Genomic DNA, 15172 nt, shown 5'->3' on the forward strand with positions numbered 1-15172 from the left:
AGTCACAGTGTGTTGCTCCTTAGAAAACCATGGCCGTCAGAATGAGACAGCCGTCCTCTGTCCAACGTTTTGATATTTCTTTCTAGCCATAGGATTTACCTGTCATAGACATAAGACCTTCCGATACTCAATTTCTGTGTCCTAAAATGTAGGCAGCACCTGGGAATGGGCGCCGGCACACAGTTAGTAGCGACCCACAGACACAGCCCTTCCCTGACTCATCAAGCGTGACCTAATTGAAAATGAAAGTACCCAAGCCCTGGGGACCCGGGCCACCCAGCCAAGTGAGGAGTGGCTGGCAGCCTCCACGAGGGCCAAACCCTCCGTCTTGGGCCAAACCCACACAGGGCTCTGCTTGGTAAGATAGAGACCTTCTGGAGAGGGCTGAGCGAGCGCAGTTAACAAAAGGTGCTCCCAGGTGAGCCCCAGGTCATCGTCCCAAGTGCACAACCAGGGTGCTCTAGGAATCTGCTTCCTCCAAGGCTGAGGTCCACAGAGCCCTCCCCACCAAGGCTGGTGAGTGTCAACAGTGAGCCTATGTCTGCCTCGTTCCTGGCTACCTGTTGTGTTTATTCACATTCCACATGGAGCCACTCGCCATTAAAAACTAACCTTGGTTGCTTTTTTTAAAATATAATATTAGTAAATGCTAAGCTTCCGGAGAATATGCTTTGGAGGCACTCCCAAGCAGGCCAGGGTTGGTAGGTCCCTGTGAGGAAGCTGGGAAGCTCCTCAGAGCACTGCCTCCCCTGGATCCCTTACGTACCGTTTCTGGAGCCGCCATCCTTGGAAGCAGGAATAATTTCCTTTTTCATTATAAAAACAAGCAGGAGGGTAAGCTGCTGGCCAAAGGGGAGTCCAGTAGGGAGATATTTCTACCAAGTCACTCAGCCTTGCTGACTCCGTCACTGAGGCCAGCGGCATCACCGTGGCGCCTCTGTAACTCAATCTGAACGTGACTATCAGGTAGCCCTGGTAGTATGGGCGCAGAGACAGAACAGCTTGTAAATGAGCAAAGCCAGAATTATAGGAGCGTCGCAGAAGAACGTAGGCCCCAAGGACATTCCTTTTGCTCAAAGGCGAACAACGGGGCTATACCCAGCGCCAAGCAGACAGCCCCACAGAAGGGCAGGTCAGCACTTTCTGTTGGGCACTGCCATCCACCCAGGTGACTGAGCCTTGGTTGAGTCCTACAGCTGCCCCGAGGACAAAAGAGAGAGACTGGAGGATGCCACCCACTGAGCAGGGGCTCTGAGGTCTCTGGAGTGCAAGGGTCTCTCTATGTGCTCTGTGAATCTGTGTTCGACTATGTGGCCTTGGGCCGTACGAAGTGCTGGTGGTGTAGAGACCTCAGAACAGGATAGCATTAGCCTTGTGAAATAAGGGTTATGTTGCTCATAGTAGGCGACCGTGGCTTCAAAGCCAGGAGAGAGGGTGCACTCTGGGGAAAACCCCACGCCTAGAGCCAGAGGAGGCAAGGGAGTCTGATGGGTAGCTCAGAGAACCTGCAGTGTCAGAAAGGATTCCAGTTTGCTTCCTGTGTGCTAGACAACCGAGAGCGAGCTCAGCGGAACAGACACGTTAGGTTCTGGGTGAGGGCTGGACAGACACACAGGGTCTGAGCAGGCTGCAGCAGGCGAGAGCCTCAATGGCTACACTCTGTGATGATTGCTCAGAGGTTTGTTGGCCACGGCTGAAGAGGTATTTGCAAGTGGTGTGCTTTCTCCAGACGCTGAGGCAGGAGGATCATGCATTGGAGACCAATGGGCTGCAGAATAGGTTCTAGATCAATCCGGGTGTAGTGAGACTTGAGGGGGGGAGGGGTTCAAAAAAGTCACTATTTTCCTGCCTGCCTCCACCTACCCCACCCTTTAATGTCTGAATTCACTGGAAACCCCCCATGTTTGCAGGTCCTTTCTTATCTCTGACTATACTCCCCATCCCAAGACGAACCATGGCAGCAGACTTAGCTCTTGAAGCTCTCTTCTCTTTCCATGGATTGGAGGAACATCTTAGACGATCATGTAGAATGTTCTGTCATGGCCCCCACAGTGACCGGAACCAGGAAGAGCTGATTGTGAATGTAAGTGTTCAAACAGTATTGAATAAACACATCGCTAACTGAGAACCAACAGGATGCAGGTTGAAGGTCAGACGGGTCCTGCCCCCTCAGCAGCATTGGCAAGATAAGTCTCTTCTCTCCAGTGAGTTTTGTAGATGAACCAGTTTCTTTCCTGTGCCTGACTGGAAAGACAGCTTTCTTAAGGTATGAGGAGAGGAATAAATCAGCTAGAGGGTTTCCTGACTGATATGAATGAGCTTTCTCTTCCCTCTTCCCCTCTCCTTCCTTCCTTCCTTCCTTCCTTCTTTCCTCCCTTCTTTCCTTGCTTCTGTTTTATGAGTCATCTCAATGTGTAGCCCAGGCTAGCCTCAAACTCACCATTCTGCTACCCTGGCTTCACGTTCTGGGTGAACAGAGAAATGAATCAAAACCTATCATATTTCAATATATTGTGGATATAAATGTGCCTGCTCAAAAATTATTATCTGTGAGAGAAAACCCATATTTGAATGGAGCTATTTATCAGACCTCATATTTACTTGTTTCTTCTCAGGGTAAGGTGGAACGAAGCCCCTGTCCACACACACTTCACAAAACCTCTCCTGTGATGAAAATTTTATAGACGGACTGTAACTTATGAGGTATGGTGTGTGTGTGTGTGTTTGTGCATGTGTGTGGGTGTATGTGTGTAGGGAGCGGTGCGACAGCTGTATGATAATGAGGTGAATCTGGCGCCCTCCTAACAACACTACTGAGCATGCGTGGAGTTTTGCACCTGATGTCAGTCTGGCTGGGGCGGTACTATGCTAAATGGGAGTTCATGCCTCGCCAATCTCTGGAGGACAAGTAGCTGGGATGGCAGTGGGGTGACTCGTGCCCCACCAATCCCTGAAAGAAGATTAGCATACTGTTGTGTATATAAGCCGAGCGGCAAGCCGCTCGGCGCGGTAACACTTAAAGCTGTAACACTTGGAGCTGTAACACTTGGAGCTGTAACATTTGGAGCTGTAACACTTAGGGCTGGCTGCCGCCGCCTCCCTGTATCAACAAAGAAGGTCTCCTGCAGTAAAGGCTGTTGAGAAGAATCCAACCGTGTTGCGTCTTCCTTGCCGGACGAGATGGGCGCGACAAAGTGGTGGCCCGTACGGGGACGAGGACATCCTCGTGGATCTCAGAACTCTTCAGCTTCAGGAGGAGCGACGTCGGAAAAGTTCCCGGTAAGGGACCATAAAGTTCTCTGGAGGTGAGCAGAGACGATGGGAGCCTTGGGTTAGAGGCTAAAAGGTCTGCGGTCTGCAGCGATGTTGTTTCAAGTTGATCCTTTGTGGGCAGGTTTTATAATTTTGTTTCTTTTCGTCTTTGTGTTGTGTGTTTGCTTTCTTTTGAATTGCCACCTTCCTGGACGGGAGTGCACTTGCTCGGAGTAGCCAACAGGTGCCAGGCTACGGAGTTGGGTATAAAGAAACAGGCCAGCTTGCTAAAAAACTGCTTGTAAATAAGTTCATTGAGTATGGAAAGCTCACATTCCAGCCCACTCCTGACAGCTCTCCAGGAGCTCCTTAATCGGCGTAAGCTCAAAGTTGAAAGGAAAATCCTGTCAAGTTTTCTTGATGAATGCGATCGTTGTGCTCCGTGGTTTATAGTGTCAGGATCTCTTACCTTGCGAGCATGGGACAAATTGGGAAGGGATCTAGATAAAGAAGCCACAGAGGGCAAGCTTAGACCCGGATCAAAGCCTCTTTGGCGAATAGTCCGCTTGTTTAGAGGATAAGCGACGTGAGGAAGTCGTTAGAACAGGTCAGAGAATCCTTGCAGAGCATCAAGAAAGTATGTCAGAGGGAGAAAAGGTCCCAAAGAAAGAAAGGAAAAGAAAAGGAGACAAAAGGAACAGAGAGAAGGCAGAGATAAAAAAAAGGAGATAATCAGGACCAGGAAATAGATAAGATATATCCCTCCTTAAAAGCCTTGACTTTAGAAATGTCAGATGAGTCAAAGCTTAGTGAGGATGGTGAGGCTGACCTTGAGGAAGAGGCTGCTCAGTATGAGGGGGAGAGATGTGATCCGGACTGGCCACACGCTAACACCACGTGGCAAGGAGGCAGACAATTAGGCAAAAAGGTAGTTATACCAACCGCACCTCCGTACAACCCTCAACATAAAAGCATAGCGAGGCCTGCAAAAGGTACTTCCTTTTGCCCAGAGGTATGGAGAGAAATGGGATTAAGTTTCCCAGTATTTTTGGACGCCAATGGGCAACGATATCATGAACCCGTTGACTTTAAGACTATAAAGCAATTGGCAGAATCGGTTAGAACTTATGGGGTCAGTGCAGCTTTTGTTGTGGCTCAAGTTGAGGCTCTTGCTAGGTATTGCCTCACTCGTGGGGATTGGGGGAGTCTGGCTAAGGCCTGCCTCTCCTCAGGTCAATACTTGGATTGGAAATCTTATCTTTTTGAACATGCTAATGCTCAGGCCGCCATTAATCTGGCCTCAGGAGCAGACCCTCAGAGACATTGGGATGCTGACATGCTATTGGGTCTAGGGAGATTCGCTCTGGACCAGACCGGTTATCCAGAGCAAGTTTATAGCCAAATTAATAAGAGTAGCCATCAAGGCATGGAAAGCACTGCCTAATAGGGGCGCAGTCTCCGGGAACCTTACCAAGGTTCTGCAAGGACCTACAGAGCCGTTTTCAGACTTTGTGGCCCGCATGGTAGAGGCCGCTACCAAGATCTTCGGAGACCCTGATGCAGCCATGCCGCTCATTAAACAGCTGGTATATGAGCAATGTACAAAAGAATGTAGGAATGCCATAACACCATACAAACATAAAGGTTTAGAGATTTGGATGAAAGTCTGCAGGGAACTGGGAGGACCATTGACTAATGCTGGTCTAGCGGCAGCTGTGGTACAATTAGGGAAAACCACTACCACGGATACCTGTTTCCAATGTGGCCGTAAAGGGCATTATCGAAAACAGTGCCCTGAAAGGAGTAAGGGGAAAATTAGCAATAGATCCAAGCAGCCTGGACTATGTTCACGATGTAAGAAGGGAAACCACTGGGCAAATGAGTGTCAATCTGTGAAAGACTTGGATGGCCGACCCCTAGTGACAGGATATGGTGGTGCACAGCCAAAAAACGGACAACGGGGCCCACGTCCCCAGGGCCCTCAAATATATGGGGCTCTGCAGGGCGACAGACAAGGACAGGACAATCAGAGGCCTTGGCCTTTCCTTCGCCACCCGAAGGACCGAGGAGAGCCGTTAAAGGCTCCGCAGGACTGGACCTCCACTCCACCACCAGACTCGTACTGACCCCCCAAATGGGAGTGCAGCCTGTAGATACAGATTTTAGAGGACCCCTCCCTAAAGATACAGTTGGGCTTTTGTTGGGATGCTCCTCCTCTGCCCTGGACGGTTTGCAGATTGTGCCCGGAGTAATTGATCCTGATTATTTAGGTACAGTAAAAGTGCTGGTAGCCTCCCCCCAGGGTGTCACTGCCATTTCCCCTGGAGACAGAATCGCTCAAATGCTGCTTCTGCCCAGCTTACATAAGCGCTTTCCTGCTGAAAATAGGATTAGAAGGGATAGGGGCTTGGGATCTACAGGTTCCCGATTTGCCTTTATCTCATTGGAACTGAGTGATCGTCCAATGTTAACATTGACTGTGGAGGGACGTTCATTCCTTGGTCTATTGGATACTGGAGCAGATCGTAGTATTATCTCTGCTCATGACTGGCCACCCAGATGGCCTACACAAACATCGTCTCAGGCCCTACGTGGTTTAGGGTACGAAATGGCTCCTTTAATGAGCTCAAAAGAATTGACGTGGAGAGATACAGAAGGGAGATCAGGAAAGATCACTCCTTATGTTATAGACATTCCAGTAACGCTGTGGGGCAGAGATGTTTTGGTAGAGCTGGACATGAGACTGACAAATGATTACTCCCCACAAGTCCAGGATATGATGGCAAAAATGGGTTACGTGCCTAGAAAGGGTCTGGGAAAGAACTTACAAGGACGAGTTGACCCAGTACTGTCAAAACAAAAACATGACAGGACGGGTCTGGGTTTTTCCTAGGGGCCGTTGAGGGGGGAATACCCATTACATGGAAAACGGAGGAGCCTTTATGGGTTCCTCAATGGCCTCTATCCTCTGAAAAATTAATTGCTGCTGCCGAATTAGTATTCGAACAATTACAATTAGGACATATTCAACCATCCAGATCACCTTGGAATACGCCCATATTTGTTATTAAGAAAAAGTCAGGAAAATGGCGGTTATTACATGATCTAAGAGCTATTAATTCTCAAATGCAAATAATGGGTCCCATACAGAAAGGTATACCATTACTCTCCAGCATTCCTGCTGAATGGCCTATTATTATTATTGATATTAAAGATTGCTTTTTTTCTATCCCTCTTGCTCCACAAGATAGCGTGCGATTTGCATTTACTTTGCCATCTATGAATAATGAGGAACCTGATAAGCGCTATCAGTGGGTGGTCTTACCTCAAGGTATGGCAAATAGTCCTACTATGTGTCAACTTTATGTAGGACAGGCCCTACGGCCTGTACGTGACCAATTCCCAAAATTAAGAATGATTCATTTCATGGATGATATCTTGCTTTCTGCTAAAGATCATGGCACCCTGGAAGTAGCTTATGCGAAAGTGGTTAAGGCGCTTGAAAGCAACCAATTGTGCATAGCACCTGAAAAGGTTCAAATGGGCCAAATGGGAGAATACTTAGGAACAAAAATCACTCCTCATAGTATTTCTCCTCAAAAAATTGAATTACGGAAAGACCATTTAAAAACATTAAATGACTTTCAAAAATTACTAGGAAGCATAAATTGGATTCGACCCTATATAAAAATGCCCAATGTAGATTTACAACCACTCTATGAGATCCTGAAAGGGGATTCTCAGCTTACTTCACCACGTGTTTTAACCAAGGAAGCACGATTATCCTTGAGGAAAGTAGAAGAAAGACTAGAAAAGGCAATACTAAAAAGGTATAAGGAAGAGGAAGATCTGCTTTTGTGTATACTGAGAACTTTTTGTCAACCTACAGGAGTATTATGGCAACAAGGTCCACTTCTTTGGATTTATCCCCATATTTCTCCTAATAAAACCCTTGAATATTACCCTTCTGCTGTTGCACAGCTTGCTGTATTAGGTGTTAAATCTTGCATTCAGCATTTTGGTATTTCACCAAAGAAAATTATTATACCATATACAACTGCTCAGGTAGAAACATTGTGTGCATTGATAGATGATTGGGCCATATTGCGCTGTAGTTTTGATGGAGAGTTTGACAATCATTATCCTAAGGATCCGCTGCTACAATTTTTTACTGAACATCCAGTGATCTTTCCAAAGATCACTGCCTCAGAGCCTTTGTCTGGAGCATTAGATATTTATACAGATGGCTCCAAAACCGGTGTAGGTGCCTATATGGTTGATTCTCAAGAACCAGTATTAATTCAATATAGTCCAGGTACCCCCCAAATTACAGAATGTAAAATTGTATTGGAAGTTTTCAAAAGATTTCATGATTCTTTTAATTTAATTTCTGACTCTGCTTATGTGGTTAATGCGGTACGCTCACTTGAAATTGCAGGGCCAATTCGGTCGACTAGTACTGTATGTCAAATTCTTTTAGAATTACAAAATTTGATTTGGGCCAGAAAAAATAAATTTTTCATACAACATATTCGAGCCCATACTAATTTGCCTGGTCCCATGACCAGTAATAACGCCCTGGTGGATGCTAGTACTCGTAGAGAGTTTATTTTTCATGCTGCTCCGGTTGATCTCGCTAGAGAATTTCATCAAAAGTTTCATGTACCTGCCTTTACTCTTCAACAAAAATTTAAAATCTCTAGAGCTGCAGCTCGTGATGTGGTGTTAAGTTGCCAGAATTGTGTTCAATTTCACCACCCTCCTCATGTAGGGATTAACCCTCGTGGTCTGATCCCGCTAAAACTTTGGCAGATGGATGTCACACACATATCTCAATTTGGAAATTTAAAATATGCTCATGTTTCTGTTGATACATGTTCTGGTATTATACATGCTACTCTGATGACTGGTGAAAAGGCTCGTAATGCCATTAGCCATTGCTTAGAGGCATGGGCAGCCTGGGGAAAGCCTGATAGTCTCAAGACGGACAACGGGCCTGCCTACACTGCAAAGTCCTTTCAGGCATTTTGCCAGACAATGCAGGTCAAACATACTACAGGATTGCCATACAATCCCCAAGGTCAAGGAATTGTGGAAAGAGTACATCGTACCTTAAAAGAGCTGATAAAAAAACAAAAAGAGGGAATTGCCAGCAGCCGAACACCAAAAGAACAACTTTCTTTAGCTCTTTTTACTCTAAATTTCTTAGTTTTGGATGCGCATGGCCGCTGTGCTGCGGATCGCCATGCTGCTACTACACCTATAACTAATGCAGAAGTAAAGTGGAAGGATGTCTTAACTGATAAATGGTGTGGCCCAGATCCCGTGATTTCAAGATCTAGGGGAGCTATTTGTGTTTTTCCGCAGAATCAAGAAAATCCAATTTGGGTACCTGAGCGCTTGACTCGAAAATTGCCTTCTGCTCTTCCTGAAGATGAGACTACGAACCCTACTATTGCTACTGGGAATGGTAATCCAGGTTAATTCGATCACCCTGTGGGCTATTGCCAGATCCTGGCCAGTACCCATGCCAGTCCATAGCAATTCTACTGTTTTACCAACCTTTTTCTCTACCTCCTGTTTGCGTGATGTTCCTTGTATAGTGCCAACTGGAGAAATGCCCCAACGGTATGCCGCCACTAACGTTTCTCTGTTGCATACCTTATGTTTTACCATCAAAGACTCTTCCCTGCCCTGTATTTGGTTACGTAGAGCCACGTTAGCTAATTGGTTGAATCCTATAAGTGACAGCACAATGAACACCGGGATCATCCTGGCTGCTTTGAGTCAAATTGCCCAGGGAGTCTCTTCACCCAGCGAGGACATGTCAGTCGATAGTTCTGCTGATCTGAACATTACAACACTAATTGTGATGCATAATTGTAGTGTTCCATCATGCCCAGGGCAAGGTAACTATGCACAGAATAGCTCTACCCGTCGTAGAGTCTTACCCGCTTGCCCCCCGCATCAAGAGTTTCCACCTAATTTTACCCCATGTCAGAGTCCATTCCATAGAACAAAACAATTCCTACCGGGATTTGAATTTTCCCCTCCTCTTGGCCATGTACAGTATGACTGGGGGGAGAATAAGACTGGCAAGCATAATCTCTGGCCTTGGTTTCAATGGGTGCTGTCCAATGAGCAAGGGGCATATACATCCCTGACCCCCTTTGCTAGGTTGATGGGTGAGAACTTCACGCTGTATAATGTTTCGGCTACCAGAAAAAAATGATACCAGGTTGACCAATATTCAATATAATAACCTCTTGGAACATAATACTGCCACTAGTACTTCAGTATGTGTTAGATCACCCTTTTTCTTTCTGATAAGCACTAATGTCAGCAATGGTGTTTTAAATTGTAATAGCTCTGATGTAGTCTGCTATTTAGCTGAATGCTGGGATGGCAACAATGACACCGCAGTGATGGTTAAGATTCCCTCCTTTGTGCCAATCCCAGTGGAGGCAAACCCAGATAGTTTTCCTATTCTCAATTTGCTGAGAACCAAAAGAGATTTTGGAATTACGGCAGCCATAATTTCAGCCATCGTGCTGTCTGCTGCCGCAGCTACCACAGCTGCAATTGCTATGACCAATCAAATACAGACGGCTGAGACTGTCAATCAGATTGTAGAAAGAACTGCAATGGCGCTAGAGATACAAGAAGAATTTAATACTCATTTGGCATCTGGCCTTCTATTAGCCAATCAAAGGATAGATTTAGTTCAAGAACAAATTGAAGCACTATATCATATGACACAGCTGTCTTGCGTTTCCTCCCTAAGAGGTTTATGCATTACTCCTTTGCAAGCCAACTTTTCTCAGCATTCTCAACAGAGCAAAGAAATCTCAAATTATCTGAAAGGAAACTGGTCCATGAAAGCAGAGCAACTATCCAGACAATTGCTGATGCAGATTGCTGTCCTCAACAGCACTAGGCTGGACCCCGTCACAATTGAAGACTTTACCTCATGGATTACCAATGCTTTCTCCTTTTTTAAGGAGTGGGCGGGCATGTTTGCCTGGGGAGCTATTGTCCTCCTGGGATGCGGAGTATGTCTCTGGCTTATTGGCCGTTTAAAAAGAGAACATGCCAGACACAAAGCGGTTGTTTACCAGGCTATGACTGCCATTGACAATGGTGCTTCTCCCAATGTATGGCTGGCCTCTTTGAAAGATTAAGAGTTCGCCCTAGATCATTTTTGTCACAGTCATGTGGGGTCATTGTATCCAGGGACGGGCAACTTTCCTCGAGCTCGGACCAACCTAAGACACGGGGCCCGGTGGCGATAGGGTGACCCAACGACGGGTAAGGCCGAGTCATCGTCAGGAACGACCTAAGACAGGAGCAATGACAAGATTGACGTGACACCCAGATCTAGACCAGTCATTTTATTAAACAAAAAAGGGGGAGATGTAGGGAGCGGTGCGACAGCTGTATGATAATGAGGTGAATCTGGCGCCCTCCTAACAACACTACTGAGCATGCGTGGAGTTTTGCACCTGATGTCAGTCTGGCTGGGGCGGTACTATGCTAAATGGGAGTTCATGCCTCGCCAATCTCTGGAGGACAAGTAGCTGGGATGGCAGTGGGGTGACTCGTGCCCCACCAATCCCTGAAAGATTAGCATACTGTTGTGTATATAAGCCGAGCGGCTTTGCCGCTCGGCGCGGTAACACTTAAAGCTGTAACACTTGGAGCTGTAACATTTGGAGCTGTAACACTTAGGGCTGGCTGCCGCCGCCTCCCTGTATCAACAAAGAAGGTCTCCTGCAGTAAAGGCTGTTGAGAAGAATCCAACCGTGTTGCGTCTTCCTTGCTGGACGAGGTGGGCGCGACATATGTGGGTGTATGTGTGTGCATGCATGTATGTGTGCATGTGTGTGCACATATGTGCGAGTGTGTATGTGTATGTGTGTGTATGTGTGTATGTGCGTGCATGCATGTGCATGTGTGTGTGTTTATGTGAGCCTGTATGTGTGTGCATGTATGTGTGTGTATGTTTGTGTGTGTGTTTGTGCATGTATGTGTGTGGGTATATGTGTGTGTATGTGTGTGCATGCATGTATGTGTGCATGTGTGTGCACACATGTGGGAGTGTGTATGTGTATATGCACACATGTGTGTGCATGCATGTACATGTGTGTGTTTATGTGTGCCTGTATGTGTGTGCATGTATGTGTGTGTATGTTTGTGTGTATGTGTATGTATGTATGTTTGTGTGTGTGTGCGCGCTCGCACGTGCACATGCACACAAGTGCACTCACATGCTTGTACATGCCAGAATGTTGCAGATCAAGATCCAAATCATCTTGGGCCATCTTTTATCCCCGTCATGGTCATTTGTCACTCACCTCTTTATCTGACTAACATCCCTTCAACTAACAAGTCAAACCTTTGGAATGCATTAATTCAGCAGACCAGTAACCAACTCCAAAGCTAAGCACAGCATCGGATGGCGCCTGAGACTCACAGAAGAGATATGCCCGCTTTCCTGTAACCCATCTATCTGATGTCCCCGGCAATGTGTTTGAAAATGCCTTCATTTAAACTGCCTTTTGTTCTGTGACTATCAACAGTTCATGTAACGTCTCCACAGTGAAGCCTTGTCATCGGGGGTAACTCGAAGCCATGTGACTCACAGCTGAATCACAATGAAACCAGCTCGTGATTCCCTTTTGGAGCAAGAGACGAGTTTTGCCTCCATGGTAGGTAGCAAACTTTGTCTATTTCAAACGTTCAAATTCAAGATGAATAAATTGACCAGGAAATTCCTCTTGGATCCCTGAGAGGAAAGGAGAATGATTGGCAGCTTGGAGTCCGCCACAGCAAAGGAAATGGGCCAGGCAGAGAAAGAGACTGCTGGCTAACCCTTAGGTGTGGGATAGGCACAAGAAAGAGTGTGGCAGAGAACAATATGGTTGTGGTGAGTTTAGGGTGGAGTGAGAGGAAGTGGGGGAACATGAAGCAAATGGTTTAGATTATAGATCTGTAGAATGGGCAAATCCAGAGTTAGGGGTGAGCTCACAGCCACAGCGCCGCGCTGCATGCTGGGAAATGTGGAGAGCCGATTTCAGAGAGCATTCGCTATGCCTGCAGAGCTCAGAGCCTGGTTCCCAGGACCCATGTTAAAAGGCTCACGACTGCCTGCAACTCCTGCTTCAGGGGATCCCCAGCACCTTCTCCTGGCACCCTCACACATGCGTGTACACATACACACAAATAAAAATTATAGTTAAAAGTAAAGAATGTGATGATTTAAGAAGCCATATACATGTGTGTGTGCATATGTGTATGTGTGTGTATCTATGTGTGCATATACATAAAGAAGGAGAGAGAGGGGTTCTAATTAAATAAAAGTTTAAAGATATTAAAAATCTCTCCTCTACACTAGGGAGCAACACGGAGGACCTATCACATCCATTCGGCGTCTTATTTGGGACCCAACGTGGGTCAATAAACACAGAAAGAAAGCTAGAGGGACAGAGAAAAGAAAGAAGTTTGGAAGGGGAAAAGGATAAACCCGATGAGAAAGGAGGAAATACAATGAAAAGGGGTAAGAACCACTGAGTAATAAGGACATGAAGCTGAATGTGGTGGCGCATGCCCTTAGTCCTAGTGCTCGGGAGGCAGAGGCAGGCGGCTCTCTGAGTTCGAGGCCAGCCTGGTCTACAGAGCGAGTCCCAGGACAGAGGGCTTTGCAGGGAAACTCTATCTTGTAAAACCAAAACCAAAACCAGACCATATCAAAGAGCATCCGGCCAGGCTAATTCACAAACACGGAGGCAGAGCCCCTTAAACGAGAGTTAGAATACATTGAGGCTAATGAGTGTTAATAAAGTGCACAAGCACACACGTGTATGTGTGTGTGTGTGTGTACAACTGCCTGAAGCTCCTGCTCCAAGGGATCCCCAACATCTACTCCTGGCACCTTCACACATGTGTGTGCACATACACACGGATAAAAATTAAAAATAAGGAATGTGACAACTGCCTGCAACTCCATACATGCACATACATGCACACACAATATGCGTGCACACACACACATGGACACACACATGCATGCACACACATACACGTACACACACATTTAACGGGGTGTGTGTGCATGTGTGTGTGTGTGTGTGTGTGTGTGTATGTGTGTGTTTATAGAAAAGAGTGTTATGACTTGGAGACTTACTTTTAGGAAAGCAGACATAGCATAGCCCGTCTTGCTTGCACTGCACTGAAATAACCTGGCAAACCGTGGTGTGATAAAAATCCCACGTAGCCTTACACAACAATAACTTGAAAGGAAGAGAAAGCCTGCTGTGGCCTGGAGAACAGATCATATTCAGTCTGTAGAAAATGCAGAAGAATCTCTGCAGCTCCAGGAATAGGAAGTAAACTTAGCCAGATCTTCGAATGTGGGGTCCTTATGCAAAAGTCAGTTGTATTTCTCTACCACTGCCAACAACCGGAAATACATATTGCTTTAAAGGGTCACTGACGGGGGTGGGAGAGAAAGCTAAGAGTTCTGACTGCTCTTTCAGGGGAGCCAGGTTCATTTCCCAAAATCTGCACGGCAGTTTTCATTGTCATGGTAGCCTACAGCTATTGTGACCCCAGTTTCAAGGGATCTGATGTCTTCTTCTGGTTTCTGTGGGCACGAGACATGCATGTGACGCACATGCACACCTGCAGGCAAAATACCCATACACACAAAGTAAGGATTAAATATAGATGTCTATTAGAGATTACTTAAAACTAGGCATGGTGGTACCCTACTAGAATGCACAGGCTGAAGGATCAGGAGTTCAGGGTCACACTTAACTGCCTAATTAGTTCAAAGCCAACCTAGATATATGATGAAAGCCTATATCATATATACATATACGTATATTAATTAATTTAATTCATTTATGTACTATTCATTTATCCTGTCATTTATTTTAATTAACATATGCATACTTTATTTTATTATTTATTTCAATTAATTTATTTATGTTAAACTATAAATTATAAGCTATATAATAGTATATATTGTATATATATGAATATATTAATTCATAAGCTATTTGTTTATCTTGCTTGTTTTAATTAATGTGTGCATACTTTATTATTTATTTTAATTGATTTATTTATGGTTTAAATTGTATATACATGTAATTGATTATATATATAATTTATAATAGTATCAAAGACATAAATGAAGGGGCCAGCAAGATAGCTCAGTGGGTAAAGGGCTTGACACACAAGCCTGGTAACCTGAATTTGATTCCTAGAACCTACTCAAAGATGGTGGGGGAGAAGCAACTCTTCCAAGTTGCCCTCTGACCTCCACAGATGGCCACGGCATGCAAGCACCCACAGGTACACAACAGACACATGCATACACATACAAACACACACATGCACACACATACACACACACAAACACACACATATAAATACACACACATGCACACGCATACACATACACACATGTACACACATACAAACACACACATGTATACACATGCACACATGTACACACATACAAACCACATACAAACACACACATGCACACACATACACACACATACAAACATACACATACATGCACACACATACACATATAAATGCACACACATACAAACACACACATGCACACACATATACACACATGCAAACACACATGCATACACATACAAACACACATGCACACACATACAAACACGCACACACATGCACACACATACACACATACAAACACACACATACAAACACATACACATACAAACACGCACACACATAAATTATATCTTTTCATAATTAAGAAACTGAAAACTACCACCAGTGCTAGGAGAACTCAAGCAGAGCGATCTAGACCATGTTCTCAGAATCACAGACAGACTACCCTTAAAATGTCTATCCTCCCTCAAATGATCTGCAGATT

The 15172-nt window shown here is 45.4% G+C and overlaps 2 protein-coding genes across 6 annotated transcripts in view; one reads left to right on the forward strand and one right to left on the reverse strand.

The window, feature by feature from the left end:
- The window catches only part of Tmprss3 (transmembrane serine protease 3), a 37533-nt gene that overhangs the window by 21463 nt on the left and 898 nt on the right, over positions 1-15172 (reverse strand). For 2 of the 5 annotated variants that reach the window (XM_087597424.1, XM_087597421.1), the window contains exon 1: positions 100-220. The exons of 2 other annotated variants lie outside the window; for them this stretch is intronic. The gene's annotated coding sequence lies outside the window, so the exon portion shown is untranslated. Of the gene's footprint in view, positions 1-99; positions 261-15172 lie in introns of those variants that run through there. One more of the 5 variants, XM_087597423.1, reaches the window with a different exon arrangement.
- The window catches only part of Ubash3a (ubiquitin associated and SH3 domain containing, A), a 66389-nt gene continuing 54258 nt past the window's right edge, over positions 3042-15172 (forward strand). The window contains exons 1-3 of the mRNA XM_087597426.1: positions 3042-3279; positions 8620-8722; positions 11832-11960. The gene's annotated coding sequence lies outside the window, so the exon portion shown is untranslated. The remainder of the gene's footprint in view (positions 3280-8619; positions 8723-11831; positions 11961-15172) is intronic.

The sequence above is a fragment of the Rattus norvegicus genome, chromosome 20, assembly GCF_021556685.1.
Source record: "Rattus norvegicus strain SHRSP/BbbUtx chromosome 20, alternate assembly SHRSP_T2T, whole genome shotgun sequence".
NCBI classification, from domain to species: Eukaryota; Metazoa; Chordata; class Mammalia; order Rodentia; family Muridae; genus Rattus; species Rattus norvegicus.